At 37.0% G+C, this 18202-nt stretch overlaps 1 protein-coding gene across 1 annotated transcript in view; it reads right to left on the minus strand.

Moving 5' to 3' along the window:
* The window catches only part of LOC135704831 (uncharacterized), a 31972-nt gene that overhangs the window by 11538 nt on the left and 2232 nt on the right, over positions 1 to 18202 (minus strand). The gene's annotated exons all lie outside the window — the stretch shown is intronic.

Genomic DNA, 18202 nt, shown 5'->3' on the forward strand with positions numbered 1-18202 from the left:
TTTGCACCGTCGGGGTTAACCTCAATCTAATGACAGTTCAGTGGTACTGTTTACGTGGACTTAGTCAAATTTTTCTTGGATGGATTTTCTCGATAATTTTTCAGACTAGAGTGAGATGTAAATCACACTTCTGCAATGTCCACGAGCAACATCCTTTCAACGCGCTGTTCCTCGACAATTTTCATGTTAAAATTCGGAAATTTTAAAATATTTTTTTTTCGAAAAAACGACTAAGTGCTTGTAAACAGTACCACTGAACTGTCAAAAAGGTTCAGCCGATTAACACTGAGTTCATTCGTGACGTCACGCTGCAGTACCTAATTAGGTTCTGCAGCGTGACGTCACAAATGAACTCAGTGTTAAACGGCTGAACCTTTTTGACAGTTCAGTGGTACTGTTTACAAGCACTTAGTCGTTTTTTCGAAAAAATTTTTTTAAAGTTTCTGAATTTTAACTTGAAAATTGTCGAGGAACAGCGCGTTGCAAGGATGTTGCTCGTGAACATTGCAGAAATGCTGTTTACATCTCACTGCAGTCTAAAAAATTATCGAGAAAATCCACCCAAGAAAAAATTGACTAAGTCCACGTAAACAGTACCACTGAACTGTCATCAGATTGAGGTTAACCCCGACGGTGCAAAACCTAATTAGGTTCTACAGTGTGACGTCACAAATGAACTCAGTGTTAATCGGCTGACAGTTCAGTGGTACTGTTTACAAGCACTTAGTCGTTTTTTTCGAAAAACAATATTCTAAAATTTCCGAATTTCAACTTGAAAATTGTCAAGGAACAGCGCGCAACGGCGCCGGTGGTGTAGTGGTAAGCGTGATTACCTCTCACCCCAGCAGGCCTGGGTTCAATCCCAGTCGGCGCCGCCGGGATGTTCTGAGGCATAACATCTCTGATCACGCCTTCCTTCGGATGGGAAGTAAAGCCGTTGGTCCCCGGTTCATGAGTTGATGGGTCGATAGGTAGGGTCCAGGTGTGGGAGCTGCCTTCCTGGCACGTCGGTAGCATTGGTGCTCAGCACGGAAAACAAGATCGACGGAAAAAACAAACCAAAGGAGTAAGGAACAGCGCGTTGATAGGATGTTGGTCGTGGACATTGCGGAAGTGTGGTTTACATCTCACAGCAGTCTGAAAAATTGTCGAGACAATCCACCCAAGAAAAGATCGACTAAGTCCACGTAAACAGTACCACTGAACTGTCATCAGATTGAGGTTAACCCCGACGGTGCAAAACCTAATTAGCAAGCAACTTGTCCATGCCACCCTAATAAAATTTGCATGGTTATTTTGCTTAACGACGTGTTCAGGGTATCATCCAAACCATTAGTGGAATAGTTCTAACATTAGGGTTATCGATCCGGTATGGACGAGTGCAACGATGGATTTGAGTTCACTCACTCGAGAAAAAATTAGGTACTGCAGCGTGACGTCACGAATGAACTCAGTGTTAATCGGCTGAACCTTTTTGACAGTTCAGTGGTACTGTTTACAAGCACTTAGTCGTTTTTTCGAAGAAAAAAAAAATCTAATATTTCCGAATTTTAACTTGAAAATTGTCGAGGAACAGCGCATTGCAAGTATGTTGCTCGTGAACATTGCAGAAATGTGGTTTACATCTCACTGCAGTCTGAAAAATTATCGAGAAAATCCACTCAAGAAAAAATCGGCTAAGTCCACGTAAACAGTACCACTAAACTGTCATCATATTGAGGTTAACCCCGACGGTGCAAAACCTAATGAAGCAGACAAGACCAGTGGCGCGTGCGTCAAAAATTTATGTCATGTAGAATTTTGCTGATTTCTGGATAATTACAGCATTTATTTGATGTTTACTGCATGGAATTATAAATTAAGAACGAATACTAACCATTCATAAGCTTAGATGTTAAAATTATGCGTAAATAAGGGAGTTAATAATTTACTGTGACACGAAAGCTTGCAGCTAAAATGGAATTTCAATAAACTGTTTGAAAAATAATGCGCTACGACATTTTTCCTATTCTCTATCTCCGCCGTTTGTTTGTATTGTAGAAATACACGACCGCCCGTGCGCTGGCGGTTTTTTTTTTGCTCTGGACGATGGTTTTGCAAAAAAAAATGTACTGTTGCCACCTCTGGCCCAAACTCTTACTGAACCGGCAGGTAATTATTTAAAAAAAAAACATTTATTGGTCAAGAATCCCAAGAAACTGTCTACGTAGTTAATGAACAGCCCCTTAAATCTTTATAATAAAATGTATTTATAACATTGACCATACTGCAGTTTTTTTCATTTGAAGTGAATCACTGATTCTTGGTGATGTCCGCCGCGGAAATTGAAAATGAAATGACGGTTCTAGAGAAAATAAATGTGGATAAGCTTGGATCTTAAACAGCGCAATGTTCATAGTGGAAAGTTTAAAATCCTATCAGTATCGAATTGAAGCATCCACCTGCAGGTCCAAAATTACATAAATTCTCACAAAATGTACTGAAAAGGCTTACCTTGAATTGTATTGTAATTGTATTCATTGTATAGCAGCAAATAACTACATATTGATTACTACACATTTAAGCTCACATTTGAGTTCGTGCAATAAAATTGATTGAGACTCAGCTAAAAGGGACCTTAACGAAAGGACCTTCACATCGATTCAACTGGGTGACAACATGAAAAAGATCTTTCGAGGCACTTTCGTCGACTAACGGAATTATTAATTGTTTATCTACAATTTCAGGGTGGCAATTCAAAAGCCCAAATGAAATTCTCTTACTTTTCCAGGAATCTACAAATAAATTCCATGTTTAAATTTTATGCTGGTTTTCGGTTGAACTCTTCCCAAAAACACATAATAAAATTACATAAAAAGTTAAAAGATGCCTATGTAAAATGTATGGAGAAAACAAGAATTTGGAATGGTAATGGTTCTTAACAACCCATTATTTGTAAGGTCCAGTTCCAAAAAACCATAATACATAAGGTTGAAACTTTATCATTAAACGTTCATGTAAAGTTCCATAACCATTTCAGTTAAAGTTTAGCAAGGATTATAAACAATTTTTAACCATTTTAGGTAAGGTCAATTTATGGTTCGCGTTTATGCGGGTATGCAACACTAACCGGCTCATAAATGGTACCGTGAATCAAAAGACTCAGTTGACGCCAGCGGTGCACCAAAATCTGGGTCATTCTTCATTGTGCATTACCCGATCTGCACCCAGGTGATCACGGTATTCCGACAAATCGCAATCGATCAGATCCTAAATCTGCTGCGAATCAAAAAGAAAATTCATGTGAAATACTAGCTTCTAGCAAGGGTTGCAAGATAAAATACATACAAAACCCTGCTGACGAATTGTACCTTGTTTTCTCCGCCCATCCCTCTCTCTGAGTATTTCTAATACTTAATATGTGTACACATAAAAACCATGTGTGACCAAACATACTATTGAGTTGACTCATAAATTTCATGTGTACTTCCGAGTGAATTCTGTTTATGTGTGGCCACATGAAAATCATGTGGAATTTCGCATGGAAATTCGTCAATAAAAATGTGTAGAACTTTATCAGTGTAGCTTTTATTTCGGGAATTTCTAAAGAAACAGGCAATATCTATGATAATTAAATATGTAAATTAAATTATTTACATAACCAGATGTACTTGCTACCAAAACATACCTGCAATGTTAACAACATAAACTATGTGCAAACAATTACACTTATCACGATCACCCTCCTTGTATGTTTTCAACATGGCCGGATTCTCCGGAGCCTTTTTCGTCATATCCGTGTTAAAATATGTCGGATATTTTTTATTTATTTTCACGTTTTCACAGTATATCCAACTCATCGGCACTACTTTTTTCGACCCATCTTTAAACTGGATCACACAGTACTTCATGTTCACAAAACGACAGATTATACACGGATTAAACAAAATTCAATTACGCCACGCTAGACGCTAACTTTTAACTGCGGCAAGGCAAGAGCAGTATGAGGCAAAGTAACTGTTGTTTTCTTTTTTGCGGTTCAGCTGATAAACGCAAATAACGCGAGTCATTGACAGGTCAACATCAGTTGTTTGTAACAAAACGTTCATCTGATATCTACACTCTGAACAATTTTAGTATATAATGAAGCAACAGCAATGTATAGAGCTTTGCTTTAAAACTGAGAACAACATAACCATATTCATGCAGGGTGGCCAGATGGTTTTCTTCATTTGCCTTGGAATTATTATTGTCGTTTAATTGAAAACCTACACAGTAAAAAAAAGTTGTTGAATATTACATCCAAACAGCTGCACAGAGGTCATTCCACTGGTGGTGTAATATTACGTTGTACGATGCACATCGATTTTGCGAACAAAATTACATCTATTGATGTAATATTGTATCTGCTTTTTGTTATTACATCATTATTTCATACATCAGCTTGAATTACGTTGATCAATATTACATATTTTTTTTTGCTGTGTAGTTGAAAATCCCACACGTGACAACCGATTTCACTCTCGTTTTGTATACGCGATGCGCATTACACAAAAAAAAAAAATGTAATATCAATCAACGTAATTCAAGCTGATGTATGAAATAATGATGTAATAGCAAAAAGCAGATACAATATAACATCAATGGATGTAATTTTGTTCGCAAAATCGATGTACATCGTACAATGTGATATTACACAACCGATGGATTGACCTGGTTGCAGCAGTTTCGATGTAATATTCAACAACTTTTTTTGCTGTGTTTATTTGCAATGGATAATGTCACAAAAATCTGCAAAGCAGGCATCACTGCACTGCAAGCCACTTTCATTAGCCTTTCTATGCGCACGAGTATTCAAGGTGCGAAAGTGAGGTTAACAATAACAAACCAACATTTTTGCCTGTAGCGAAAGTGAGGATAACAAAATTCGCACTTGAAAATGGGATTACGCAAGTGTGCGTGTTATAAACGTCAGAAAGGTCAATGGCGGTTAACTCCAACTCGGATAAACTCGTTGTTTGGATAACCTGCAAAATGTTTGCTTAGAGTCGTGTTGATTAAATCTGATGTCGACATCAAAGCAGCCGGACATTCTTGTTCAAAATATATTTCGAGGATAATACCGGTTGGAACTTACCTCAATCAACTTCCAACCGAGCGTGCGATGTGGGGTGAGGTGGAAGAAAACGAGTTGGTGCCTTCGTTCTCGCAATAGACGTGACGTCATGCCTGTTGTTGCATAAGAATACCGTGTATGAAAGAGTCGATTAGTTTCCTTCTTCCTCACCTGTAGATAGTGCACATCGATGCAGGTGTACCAACGAGTGCGTATAAAAGGTATAAAACATGTGCTCCAATAGGGCGAAATTGTTTTTGTAAACTCAAGCATTAACCCCATTAACCCAGGCTTTAACAGTCAAGTTCATACTTACCAAAGGTCACACAAGCAAACACAGTATTCTACCTGTTTATAGTTTTATTTATTTTAAAGAATAGTGAGTTTATTCGTGATTAATCGGTGACTGGAGCCATTAATTATTAAAGAAGTTTCGCTCTTTTGAAATGTTGTTATCCAGTTTCAGCTATCCGATGTTGGAATATTTTATTAAACGGGAAAATAAATACAGCTGTTCGCTAAAGATTTTTAATCGGTAACTGATTTCAATTTTATTGTTTGTATTCTCTGGGGATAACTCAACATGAAGCGAAATCGAATTGCTTATCCAAATTACATTGCGCTCCTGAGAAAGACAAAACGAAGGGTAATTATTTTACAATTAACAACTGCTTCTACTGTGCTTACCTATATAACGTTCTTTCTATCCGTAATATTTAGAGTATACATCCAGTTGCTCATATAGGCAATAACAACTCGATGTTTAGAAAGGAATATGTCGGAATAAATTCAGAACACATCGAAGATCATTCTGATCAAGATTCTGAATGTGTTGCTACCATTCAGGTAAGGATAATGTCTAGGTTGTTTACCACCAGAACTGATAGCGTACTAAAAATACAAGGAGTTCTTATCTGAAATACATTGATGTTACAATTTCTTGTAGAATTCATGCAAGTAAGTAAGCTTTAGTAGAGCTTTAAAGATTTATGGTCTGGAGCCTGCAGCACCAGACTATAAATCCTTAAAGCTCTTACTAAAGCTTACTTAAGAGCTTTATAAATCCTCGCATAAATCATATCGATGTTATATTCTAGTCTGCTAGTCATATTTAATATAATAGTATTGTTTCCTAGATTTTTTCTAGTTTAGGAATTTTCTGAAAACTATGGATTTTATTTCGAAATTACCTTCTACTCTCTCGGTGTGTTATTCTTATTAAATAAATTTATTGTAAATGTTTATGAGGGACCCGCAATTTTATTATATTTTCTAGCGTGTACAACAACATTGCAATGATGAAGTTAATATTGAAGCGACGTGTTTGGTGCCAGATCATTGTACAGATTTGAACAATTCTGAATACAATTATTCTGACCGGAATACAACGATTCAAGTAAGTGAAACATATGTTTGATGGTTCTACTAGACTACCGTGCGGGACTGGTATTATGGTTACCGTGCGGGATGGGTACTATGAACACAACCTTAAAGCGAGTTGGCCAAGTATACTCCTCTTTTGGCTTTATTACTTCCCTACTGGGACTTTACGCCGGCCCTCAACTTAGTGTGCTAGATTCACTTCCTCAGTTGTTAATTGATAGCTGTCTAAGCCTGTATCATTTTTGCATTTAGTATTATTGTGTCGCAAGCACAACATACACTCCAAAAAAATGTCACATTGTTTCCAGCTGAAATTTCAAGTAAGCTTACTTCTAATTCTAATTACTTGATTTAAATGACTTTGTTCAAGAATGTTTTGAAAATTCTATAGTACATATATTTTATTTGAGTAGTTAGAATGAGATACAGTGCGTCGAGTAAGGTCCCCGTATGTTTTGATCAATTTTCTGATTTTTGTTAAAGGTTAGATTGAAATTCAGGTTGAGTCATTGTATCGGGGGCCTCAGCCTAGTCAGTAAAGGCACGGCGGGTTCGATTCCTGGTCAAGTCGAAGGAATCTTTCAAGTTGATTCTGATTGAAATTCTAATTTCTGAATAATTTGTTTATGTTTTCTTCCTTAAAGTTTGCCTAGGTCAAGTCCCTATTTATGTTATCTTTTGTCAATTTCTACCTTGCTGCTTAGTTGTCAGGCTTCTAACATGGAGCCCAGATCATTTTAGATAGATAATTGCTTGGAGTTTTTATCAAAATCAGCCGAATTGATTCCTGACATTTATTTATTTAGATCTAGCTCACTTTTTTTCAACTCTCAAAAAAACATAAGATACACAAGTGTAATAGAGTTGCCGGCACCGGTGGTGTAGTGGTAAGCGTGACTGCTTTCTAACCCCAATGAGTCTGGGTTCAATCTCAGCCGAAGTCGGTGGGATTTTTCTGAGGCATAAAAATCTCTGGTCACGTCTTCCTTCGGTCTTTCGGAAGGGCAGTAAAGCCGTTGGTCCCGGTGTGGAAACTGCCTCTCTGTACATTCGATTGTCGTCAATGGATGGCAATTCGCCCTGTGGGGGGGGGGGGGACGTGCTGTCAAATCAGCCTACTGATCATTCTTTTATGAAACTGGTTCCAAACGTAAACAAACGCTATAGGTTTCTTATGGCTTGTTTACGTTTGGAACCAGCTATGCGAGGTAGGCAACGATTGTTCGTATTTGACAGCCACCTCCCCCCCTTGAATTCGCCTTGACACCAGTCCCGAAGTGACGTTTCTTCACACACATTTTGACAGTTCCTTATGTGGTTTTGCGTTGGAGTGAGAGAATAAGAAAAAGTCCACCATGTTTCACACATAGACTGACAGTTACATATGGGATTTCTCCATAGGAGTAAAGAGTTACAGAGCTGTCGTCGACGCCAATCGGTGTCCGTCGGTGATTGGCACTAGACTGCGGAACAGAGACCGACGTTAAATAAAGGAATTAAGGGTTTAAGTGTAATAGAGTGTAATAATGTTATAACATTTAATTTCTCTTTTCAGGACGACCCTCGAAACATAGATGAACCTTTACATAAACTGACAAGCTTATCTAAGCTTGACATAATGCATATGGTGTTGTGCTTTTTTATAAGGCATAATATTTCCATTGAAGCAGTAACTGATTTACTCAAAATGCTCAATGTCATAATTGGAACTGAATGTCTCCCTGATACATATTATGGTTTTTCCAACGCGTTTAAGTTTAACGCCTATACTAAACACTTTTGTTGTCGTAGCTGTGAATATTATTTTCTAAATCCGGAAGAAATATGCATATGTCCATGCTGTGGTGATGATCAAAGGGTATATTTCGTCACCCTTCCTCTAAAAAGCCAGCTGAGAACTGTAGTGCAAAAACATCAAGACACAATAAATGATATTAAAACTAAACATAATCCTACTTCCGAACTTCTGTCGGATATCTATGCCGGAAGGATTTTGAAAGACGACGATGCACATATGTTGAGTATAAGCTTTTCAGTAGATGGAGTTTCAACAGCAAATTCAAACGTGAAGAAAAGTATGTGGCCTATTGTATTAGTTATACATAAATGATCTGCCGAGAGACAAACGGTTCGCTCGTAGAAACATGATTCTATCTGGAATATGGCTCTCCCAAGGAAGCCCGCCAATGGCCGTGTTTCTCAAAGCATTTACTCAGGAACTGAAAAATTTATATTCCGAAGGGCTGGTAATCGATGGAACTAATTACAAATTCAGAGTTGCAGCAGTTATTGCAGATGTACCAGGAAAAAGCAAAATTATCAACATGACACAATTCAATGGACGGTTCGGATGTAATTACTGCTATCATCCTGGAACAAAAATTTCAAATAACCAGATCAGATATTCGCATAAAAATTCAAGAATGTTTAAAGATCGCACCCACTCCGATCAAATTTGTGCAATGATGGAAGCTCATAATACGGGCACACCAGTGAAAGGTATGTATTTTATACTTTTTTTTATATAATGGTATTGTAAGCACCGTATTGTTTCATAATTCTGCTCAGCGTCTAATTCCGCGCATTAAGACAACATGTTGCGATTCTATCTATTTTTTTTTTTCAATCGCGGAAGCTTTACGGAGCTGAAAGTTCATTTTTGTTTGCAATAACACATGTAGGGGAGACTGAGTAGACTTAATCCTCCCCTTGGTTTTACAAAATCCTGAGCAAATCTACGGCTTTACGTTCAATCTTGTTAGTGTCTTCGTCGCTGGATTCCTCATGAGCCTTGAAACCGTAGATTTAAATGCGTTGACGCGCAAAGAGCAGTAAGATTAAAAAGTTTCTTTAACACATACATTTTTTGAATACCTATTCTGCGAATTCAAATGTAAATGTTTGCGGACTTAAAAAATTCTAATGATCCTGAGACTTGAAAAAAAAAATATCCAAAATAGACAAATTTTGATAATTCTGGAACTTGGAACTTTTTTTCAGATTTCGTGGGCTGTTTCAGCAAAACAATTTGAAACGTCGGAAGATTTTTAAGATGTTTTCTTGCTCACTTGAAAAATAAAATCGGCTAAGTTCGCAGTACTCAGTTAAACACTACCGACATGTACTCATCCGATCGCGTCATATCGTGAGCAAGGACACGAACCCAAGTAGAATTTATATTGCCTTGGTTTGCGTCTCACCTCGTATGACAAATCTGATCGCCGGTTTGATAGTTCAAATCCGAGCTCAAATCGCTCGTTTGACAAATCAAATTATGGACAAACAGAATGCTCCTGAGGCATGTCGGTTCGCCGGTGCTTTTACCCCACCTACAGAATTATGGCACTTTACGATATGTACAACGAAATCTATTTTTAATTTTTATATAGGCCCTATCTGCTTTCCTTTCAAAAAGTAAATAACTTTCAAAGTATACACTGGAGTCGCTTTTTACGCGGTTTTTTTTTACACGGTTTTTTTACGCGGTTTTTTTTACGCGGATTTCGGAATTTAAGGGGGTTTTTTTTACGCGGATTCCGGAATTTACGCGGTTTTTTTTACGTGGATTTTGGTTTTTTTTTTACGCGGATTTTAGAATTGACGCGGTATATCGCTTTTTACGCGGTTTTTTCTTACACGGTCTTTTTTTACGCGGTTTTTTTTTACGCGGATTCCGGAATTTACGCGGTTTTTTTTACGCGGGACGTATCACCCGCGTAAAAAGCGACTCCAGTGTACTTTACAACATGGTAATAAGAGTGATGTACAATGCATCCTAATGCGATACTTTGCGGTTAACAATATATTTATTTGCCATTTTCCATGACACATCTGGAATATATATACATAGAGAAACAAGCCAATATATTTTTTCACTGCTTATTGTAGGGTTCACGCCCCACCACTAATATTATCAATCATCTCTTTTTAGGTATCAAAGGATTATCACCGCTCGTTGCACTTGACAATTTTGACGTCGTAAGACAGATACCTATCGATTATATGCATAACTGTTTATTAGGTGTCACTAAAACGTTGTTAACGTTATGGACTGATTCAAAAAACCACAAAAAAAGTTGGTATCTTGGTAGTATTCGCCGTAAAGCTGTTTTGAAAACTAGGTATGATAAAGTTTGTGGGTTTAATGAAGTTTCTCGCGCTCCACGGAACGTCTTTGATGTAACCAAATTGAAAGCTAATGAGCTACAAGATTGGCTCTTGTATTATAGTATAGGATACCTTAATGGTGTGCTCCCCGAGAAATATGTAACTCATTTTAACTTGTTTCGTGCTTCTGTTAGTAAGCTTCTCTCAAATCACAGTACAATGTTGGACCTTATTAGTATTAAAAAAGACCTAGTCCAATTCGTCACTGACTTTGAAAAGCTTTACGGGGTAAAATCCATGACAATAAATATACATTTGATTCTTCATTTGATAGATCAGGTTGACAACTTTGGACCATTGTGGACAGTTTCAATGTTTTGCTACGAAGATTTTTATGGATATTTGAAAGGTTTGATCAAAGGACCAAATAGCCCAATTATACAAATAGTTCGAAAATACTCGTTGATGAAAAGTTGTCATTTTGCTTTTGATACAAATCTGTCACACAAAGCAACTAATTACTATAGAACAATTTTCAAGACATCACAACACACAAAAAAGAAAACAAATACGGTTTATTGTGATGATACTACAGACAAATATTTCATGTTAAAATATTTTTGTCATTCTGGAATTAAATTTAAATCTAAAGCATACAACTCAAAAAAAAAGTGACGATTCTTTAATATCGTATTCCACTAATCACAAAGAACAATTTGGATGCATAGTGAACATTTTAGTAAATGATACGACCAACACATATTATTTTGAATTAGAATTAATGGAGAGCATAGAATTAGATTTTAATATGTATTATTTAGAGAATACAGATAACAAGACGCTACTGGAAATAAGGGAAGATTTACTAATAACAAAATGTGTTAGATTATTCCGTGGAGAATATTATTGTTCAAAATTGTTGAATCCAATGTACAAAGATTGATTGAATAAACTCAAATTTACTGTTAAATAAAGTTTTGATGAAAATTTTCAAAATCTGCATCCAAAGAAGAGAATTCAAATCAATTATTATCAATTACTAGCTGAGTGTGCCCGGTCTTGCTTGGGATTCAATATTAGCTTGAGTTTATGCTACCCCCTATGATTATCTCCTTATATCCCCACACTCGCCCCCACATGCCTAATTTGGTTCCATTTGCTTGATTAGTTCTCGAGTTATGCAGAACTTTCTGTTTCATTTGTATGGGAGCCCCCCCCCCCTTACAGAAGGGGGAGGGGTCTCGAACCATCATAAGAACCTTCCACGGCCCCAAAAACCCCTGTATACAAATTTTCACGCCAATCGGTTCAGTAGTTTCCGAGTCTATAAGGGTCAGACAGACAGACAGACAGACAGAAATTCATTTTTATATATATAGATATATAGATATATATATATTATATAGATATGAACACGTCGTTTGCAAGAAATCGGCGATCGAAGACCAGTTTCAGTTGCATTGTTATGAAGTTTGATTCTAATGTAACGTTTGGTTCTGTTGTCATTGGATGTATTCTGATGTTTTATGCGAGCAACAAATTACATCGTGATGAAGTTTGATTCTAATGTAACGTTAGGTTCTGTTGTCATTGGATGTATTTTGATGTTTTATGCGTGCAACAAATTACATCGTGATGAAGTTTGATTCTAATGTAACGTTAGGTTCTGTTGTCATTGGATGTATTTTGATGTTTTATGCGTGCAACAAATTACATCGTGATGAAGTTTGATTCTAATGTAACGTTAGGTTCTGTTGTCATTGGATGTATTTTGATGTTTTATGCGTGCAACAAATTACATCGTGATGAAGTTTGATTCTAATGTAACGTTAGGTTCTGTTGTCATTGGATGTATTCTGATGTTTTATGCGAGCAACAAATTACATCGTGATGAAGTTTGATTCTAATGTAACGTTAAGTTCTGTTGTCATTGGATGTATTCTGATGTTTAATGCGTGCAACAAATTACATCGTGATGAAGTTTGATTCTAATGTAACGTTAGGTTCTGTTGTCATTTGATGTATTCTGATGTCAAATTTTACATCGTCAAGACGTTTGATTCTGATGTAACGTTAGAGGCTAATGTATTTTTATGTACTTGGACGTCACACTGAAGTCTGAATACATTAAGGGTACAGCAATATACGTTAAAATTTAATGTATTGAAGATGTCTGCTGATGTTTTCTACATTACAATTTCTATTCGGGAGCTGTTTCGAGTGACACGTCTACCATTTGCACTATGGAATGTTGTGCTGCCGTGACATCGTCATTCGCTTGCTCAGCAATGTTTACAACATTATTGCTACCAACACCAGCAAGCTGCCTGTTGTTCCAGACCTTGTATGGTTGACATCGATTGACGTCAACATTGGTTCGGGCATCACTGCCAGTCAGATTGCTGTGATGTGATCCCTCTGTCCTTTTTAATCCACGATTGCTGCTGTCAAATCGACCAATCAGCAACTGGTTCGGATTTGACAGCATATTCGCTCGAAATCCCTACCCAGTTGTAAAGTCCCAGCGCAGGGCCAAATGGTTATCAGACCGAATGATTTTCAGCTTATTCTTACTTAAATCAATTTTGATTAGTTTCCTTACACCTATACGTGTTCAAGATTTTTAACGATTAGAATGTTGTCAGGCTATAGACTTCTCTGACGTTTGTGAATTGCACAAGTACTAGTGCAGGACTTTGGGTAAATTCAAATGTTTTCTTGCACTAATACTTATTATTTACCCCGAGTTCTGCACTAATAATTAATCATGTTTTGTTGTTTTTGACATCATCCACATCCAGAGGGCCAGTCACTTCGAATGTATGGGAATGGTAGGAAACCATTTTAAAATGCATGGAAATTTTCAGTTTTTATTCATTATCCACTTTATGGGCAGTTTTAGATGCACAAAAATTGCGCGAGTACATTACTATGGTGATAAGGTAAACACTCGTTTATTTGTTTCCTTCTGTGAAAGCATGTTTAGTCACAAATCGTGGATTTTCTGATATTCTCCATACTGCAAAAATGACTTTCCTACCACTGAAGGGGCGACATCTCTCGGATCTTCAGTATAGCTACTACTCAAATCATATAATTAATTCTAGATAGAGCTGGAATTAGGGCGTAACAGCTTTTGTAAACAATGACTTCTATCGTTGATTTCTAGATACTCCAGGCACTCCTACACAAACCAGCATATCCATCGGATAGGGGAAGTCTTCCCCCACTTGATGGTGATGTCGATTTGCCAGGGAGGGTCATGAATTTCGAGAAATCATCGATAGAAGCCATCAGTCCGCATCGTGCTCTCTTGCCGTGCGGATCTATTTGCTTTTTGCTGAAGGAAGTGTTACTACTACCTAAAGCTACAACAAATTTAAACAGCACTTTTCAGTGCTCAACCTGTAAACATTTTCTACCTTGTTCAACTCTTATTCCTCTTCGATCCTTGTTTGGACCCTTCCCGAGGTAATCCTTCTTGGATATCGATTTGGAAAATTCCTCTTCGATCCTTCAGATTCTTATAGTAATCTGCTTGGAAGTCGATTTGGATAAAAATTTACTGCCGCCATGGCGCCTAAACGTAAAAGAAAGGGGCAAACTCTTGACCCCCCTTCTGATGAAATTAATTTGAGTAATCAATTTGATTTGCTCACGGATGATGAGAATGATCCATCATCCAAGAAAAATTCTAGTAAACTTTCCCGGCTTAATGCCACGAAGGAAAAGATTCCCCCTATTGTGATAACCACTACCGATTTCCATGCTCTTCGCATGGAACTTTTGAATTTCGTGAAAGTTAAGTTTTCACTACAAATTGGACGTCGGGGTGAATGCCGTGTATTGGCTGAAACCTTGGACGGATTTAAATGTCTTCTCAAGTATCTTACTGAGAAGAAGCACAAATTTTTTACTTACGACACCAAAACTGAACGTGTGTTCAAGGTTGTCATGAAAGGACTGCCCAGTGGTGAATCCCTGGATCAGATCAAAGATGAACTGGCAAAATTACTTGGAGTTGTGCCACTCCAAGTAATCAAAATGAAAATGAAATCCCGTCCTGGCGATTCGCGCAACGGGATTTCTAATGATTTTTATTTAGTTCACTTCAAGTCTAGTGAACTAAACAACCTTAAGGCCTTAGAAAAAGCTAGCCTTATGCTCCATGTCCGAGTGAAGTGGGAACACTTCAGGAAGACTGGAGGAAATTTCCAAAACCTCACCCAGTGCCGTAAGTGCCAGGGATGGGGTCACGGAACTAAAAATTGCTACATGCCAGCTAAATGCATGAATTGTGGTGATTCCTCTCACGCAAAGGACGACTGTCCTGTGAAGGAAGATCCTAAGAAATTTAAATGTTCAAATTGTGGTGAAAACCACAAATCCAATTTTTGGGAATGTAAGACTCGCAAAGCGATCCTACAATCTCGTTCTAACCGTCAGGTAGGAAACGCTCCACGTTTCCGAACAGGTACAAATTCCTCTGCTGTTAACAACGGTCAGCGAGGAACAAATTCTACATTCGTACCAGTAGGTACAAATATCTCCCCTGCTTCAAATGTTTCATCTGTACCTACTCCCCTCGCTGCTAACAATGTTCAGCGAGTTAATGGAGCTACCTATGCTGCTATTGCAGCGGGTAGAAATCAAAATACTAACCAACGTTCTAATGGAAATTTTGACAATTTTGACTTAGGAAGCATTACTGCCCCCAAAATGGAATTTTTACAGAATTCATTAATTGACATGATTTCTGATATGCTTAAATCTAACTCCATGTTTGATGCTATTCAAACTGGAGTAAAATTTGCAAATAATATTGTCATGACTTTAAAATTCAGTAATGGATTTTAAAGCATTAAATATTGTAAATTGGAATGCTCGATCTCTTAAAGATAATGAAGACGAGCTATTTAACTTTTTAAGAGTTCATAACGTGCATATTGCCGTTATAACTGAAACGTTCCTTAAACCTGCCCATAAGGTTAAGAAGGACGCAAATTACTTGATTTATAGAAATGATCGTCTTGATGGACCCTGTGGTGGCGTTGCCATCATTATTCATAGACGAATCAAACATAAAATTCTTTCTTCATTTGAAACCAAAGTTTTTGAAACTTTGGGGGTTTCTGTTGAAACAAAATTTGGACAACTTACGTTTATAGCTGCCTATTTGCCATTCCAATGCGTAGGCCAGCAAAAGAATTTTCTCAAGGGTGACCTCCAGAAACTTACCCGTCATAGGTCTAAATTCTTCATTATTGGTGATTTTAATGCAAAACACCGCTCATGGAATAATGCTCAAAGCAATTCCAATGGTAATATTCTGTTTGATGATTGTTCTGCAGGTTATTACACTATTCAATATCCAAACAGCCCAACATGCTTTTCTTCTGCAAGAAATCCCTCCACTATTGATTTGGTCTTAACTGATTCATGTCAACTTTGTAGCCAATTGGTTACCCATGCTGACTTCGGTTCTGATCACCTTCCAGTAACTTTTGAAATATCCCAAGAAATAATTTGTAATCCCAACAGCTCTACTTTCAATTACCATAGAGCTGATTGGGAGCAGTATCGAACATTTATGGAATATAACTTCGATCCAAACATTCCTTTGCAAACCAAATATGAAATTAATTATGCTCTTGAATCTCTGACTACTTCTATAGTTGAAGCAAGAGCTGCCTCAGTACCAAAATGCGAGGTTAAATTCGATTCAATTATAATAGACGATGATCTTCAGCTCTTGATCCGTCTTAAAAATGTCCGTAGGAGACAATTTCAAAGAACACGCGATCCTGCCATGAAAGTTATCTGGCGGGATTTGCAAAAACAAATTAAAAAGCGATTCTCTGCCCTGAGGAACAAAACTTTTGAAAATAATATTTCTAAATTAGACCCGAGTTCCAAACCCTTTTGGAAACTCACAAAAATTTTGAAAAAACCTCAAAAGCCTATTCCAGCGCTTAAAGAAGGTGGTAAAATTTTGATCACAAATTTGGAAAAAGCTCAGAAACTTGCTAAGCAATTCGAGAGTTCCCATAATTTCAGTTTGGGTCTTACTAGTCCTATTGAGAATCAGGTTGCTCGGGATTTTCTGAATATTTTCTCTCGGGAAAATATTTTTGATGATTCCTGGGGGACTGATTTGGACGAAGTAAGGTCTATAACTAAAAATTTTCAAAATATGAAAGCTTCAGGTGATGATGGAATTTTCTATATCCTCATCAAAAAACTCCCAGAGAGTACCTTGTCTTTCTTGGTAAAATTATTTAACAGATGTTTCCATTTGGCATACTTTCCTGATAAATGGAAAAATGCAAAAGTTGTTCCAATTTTGAAGCCGGATAAAAATCCAGCTGAAGCTTCTAGCTACCGTCCAATAAGTTTGCTTTCTTCAATAAGTAAACTTTTTGAAAAGATAATTTTGAATAGAATGATGCTTCACATCAATACGAACTCAATTTTTGCAGATGAGCAGTTTGGATTTCGCCATGGGCATTCAACTACTCATCAACTCTTAAGAGTTAACAATTTAATTCGTTCAAACAAATCTGAAGGCCACTCAACTGGAGTTGCTCTTCTAGACATAGAAAAAGCATTCGACAGTGTTTGGCATGAAGGTTTGATTGCTAAATTGAAAAAGTTTAATTTTCCACTTTATATTATGAAATTAGTTCAAAATTATTTAACTGACAGAACTCTTCAAGTAAATTATCAAAATTCCAAATCTAATCGACTACCTGTTAGGGCAGGAGTTCCTCAGGGTAGCATTCTTGGGCCTATATTGTATAACATTTTCACTTCGGACCTCCCTGATTTGCCTCAGGGTTGCCACAAATCTTTGTTCGCTGATGACACAGGCATTTCCGCTAAAGGAAGAAGTCTTCGTGTTATTTGCAGCAGACTTCAGAAAAGTTTAGATATTTTCTCTTCTTATTTACAAAAATGGAAGATTTCTCCCAACGCTTCCAAAACTCAACTTATAATATTTCCACATAAGCCTAGAGCTTCGTTTTTGAAACCTAGTAGTAGTCACATAGTCACTATGAACGGAGTTCCAATTTCCTGGTCAAACCAAGTGAAATATCTTGGATTAATACTTGACCAAAAATTAACTTTTAAAGATCACATTGAGGGCATTCAAGCCAAATGTAACAAATATATAAAATGTTTGTATCCTCTTATTAACAGGAAATCCAAACTTTGCCTGACGAATAAACTTCTAATATTTAAACAAGTTTTTAGACCGGCCATGCTTTACGCTGTACCAATATGGTCTAGTTGCTGCACTACCAGGAAAAAAGCACTTCAAAGGATTCAGAACAAAATTCTGAAAATGATTTTGAAGTTGCCTCCCTGGTACAGTACAACCGAAGTACATAGAATTTCGAATGTTGAGACTTTAGCACAAATGTCCAACAAAATAATTAATAATTTCAGGCAAAAATCGTTGCAATCCTCAATTGCAACGATTAATTCCCTTTATACTTAGATAAGATTTAGTTTTAGTTTTTAGTTTTAAGATATCAATTGTTATACTGACATGCAGGTTAAAAAACCTGTTTAAAATACTGAATTGCCAAGACATGAACAATGTAAAAACACTTA

Source organism: Ochlerotatus camptorhynchus, unplaced genomic scaffold, assembly GCF_037179485.1.
Source record: "Ochlerotatus camptorhynchus isolate MF236.1 unplaced genomic scaffold, CSIRO-AGI_Acam_v1.1 ptg000248l, whole genome shotgun sequence".
NCBI classification, from domain to species: Eukaryota; Metazoa; Arthropoda; class Insecta; order Diptera; family Culicidae; genus Ochlerotatus; species Ochlerotatus camptorhynchus.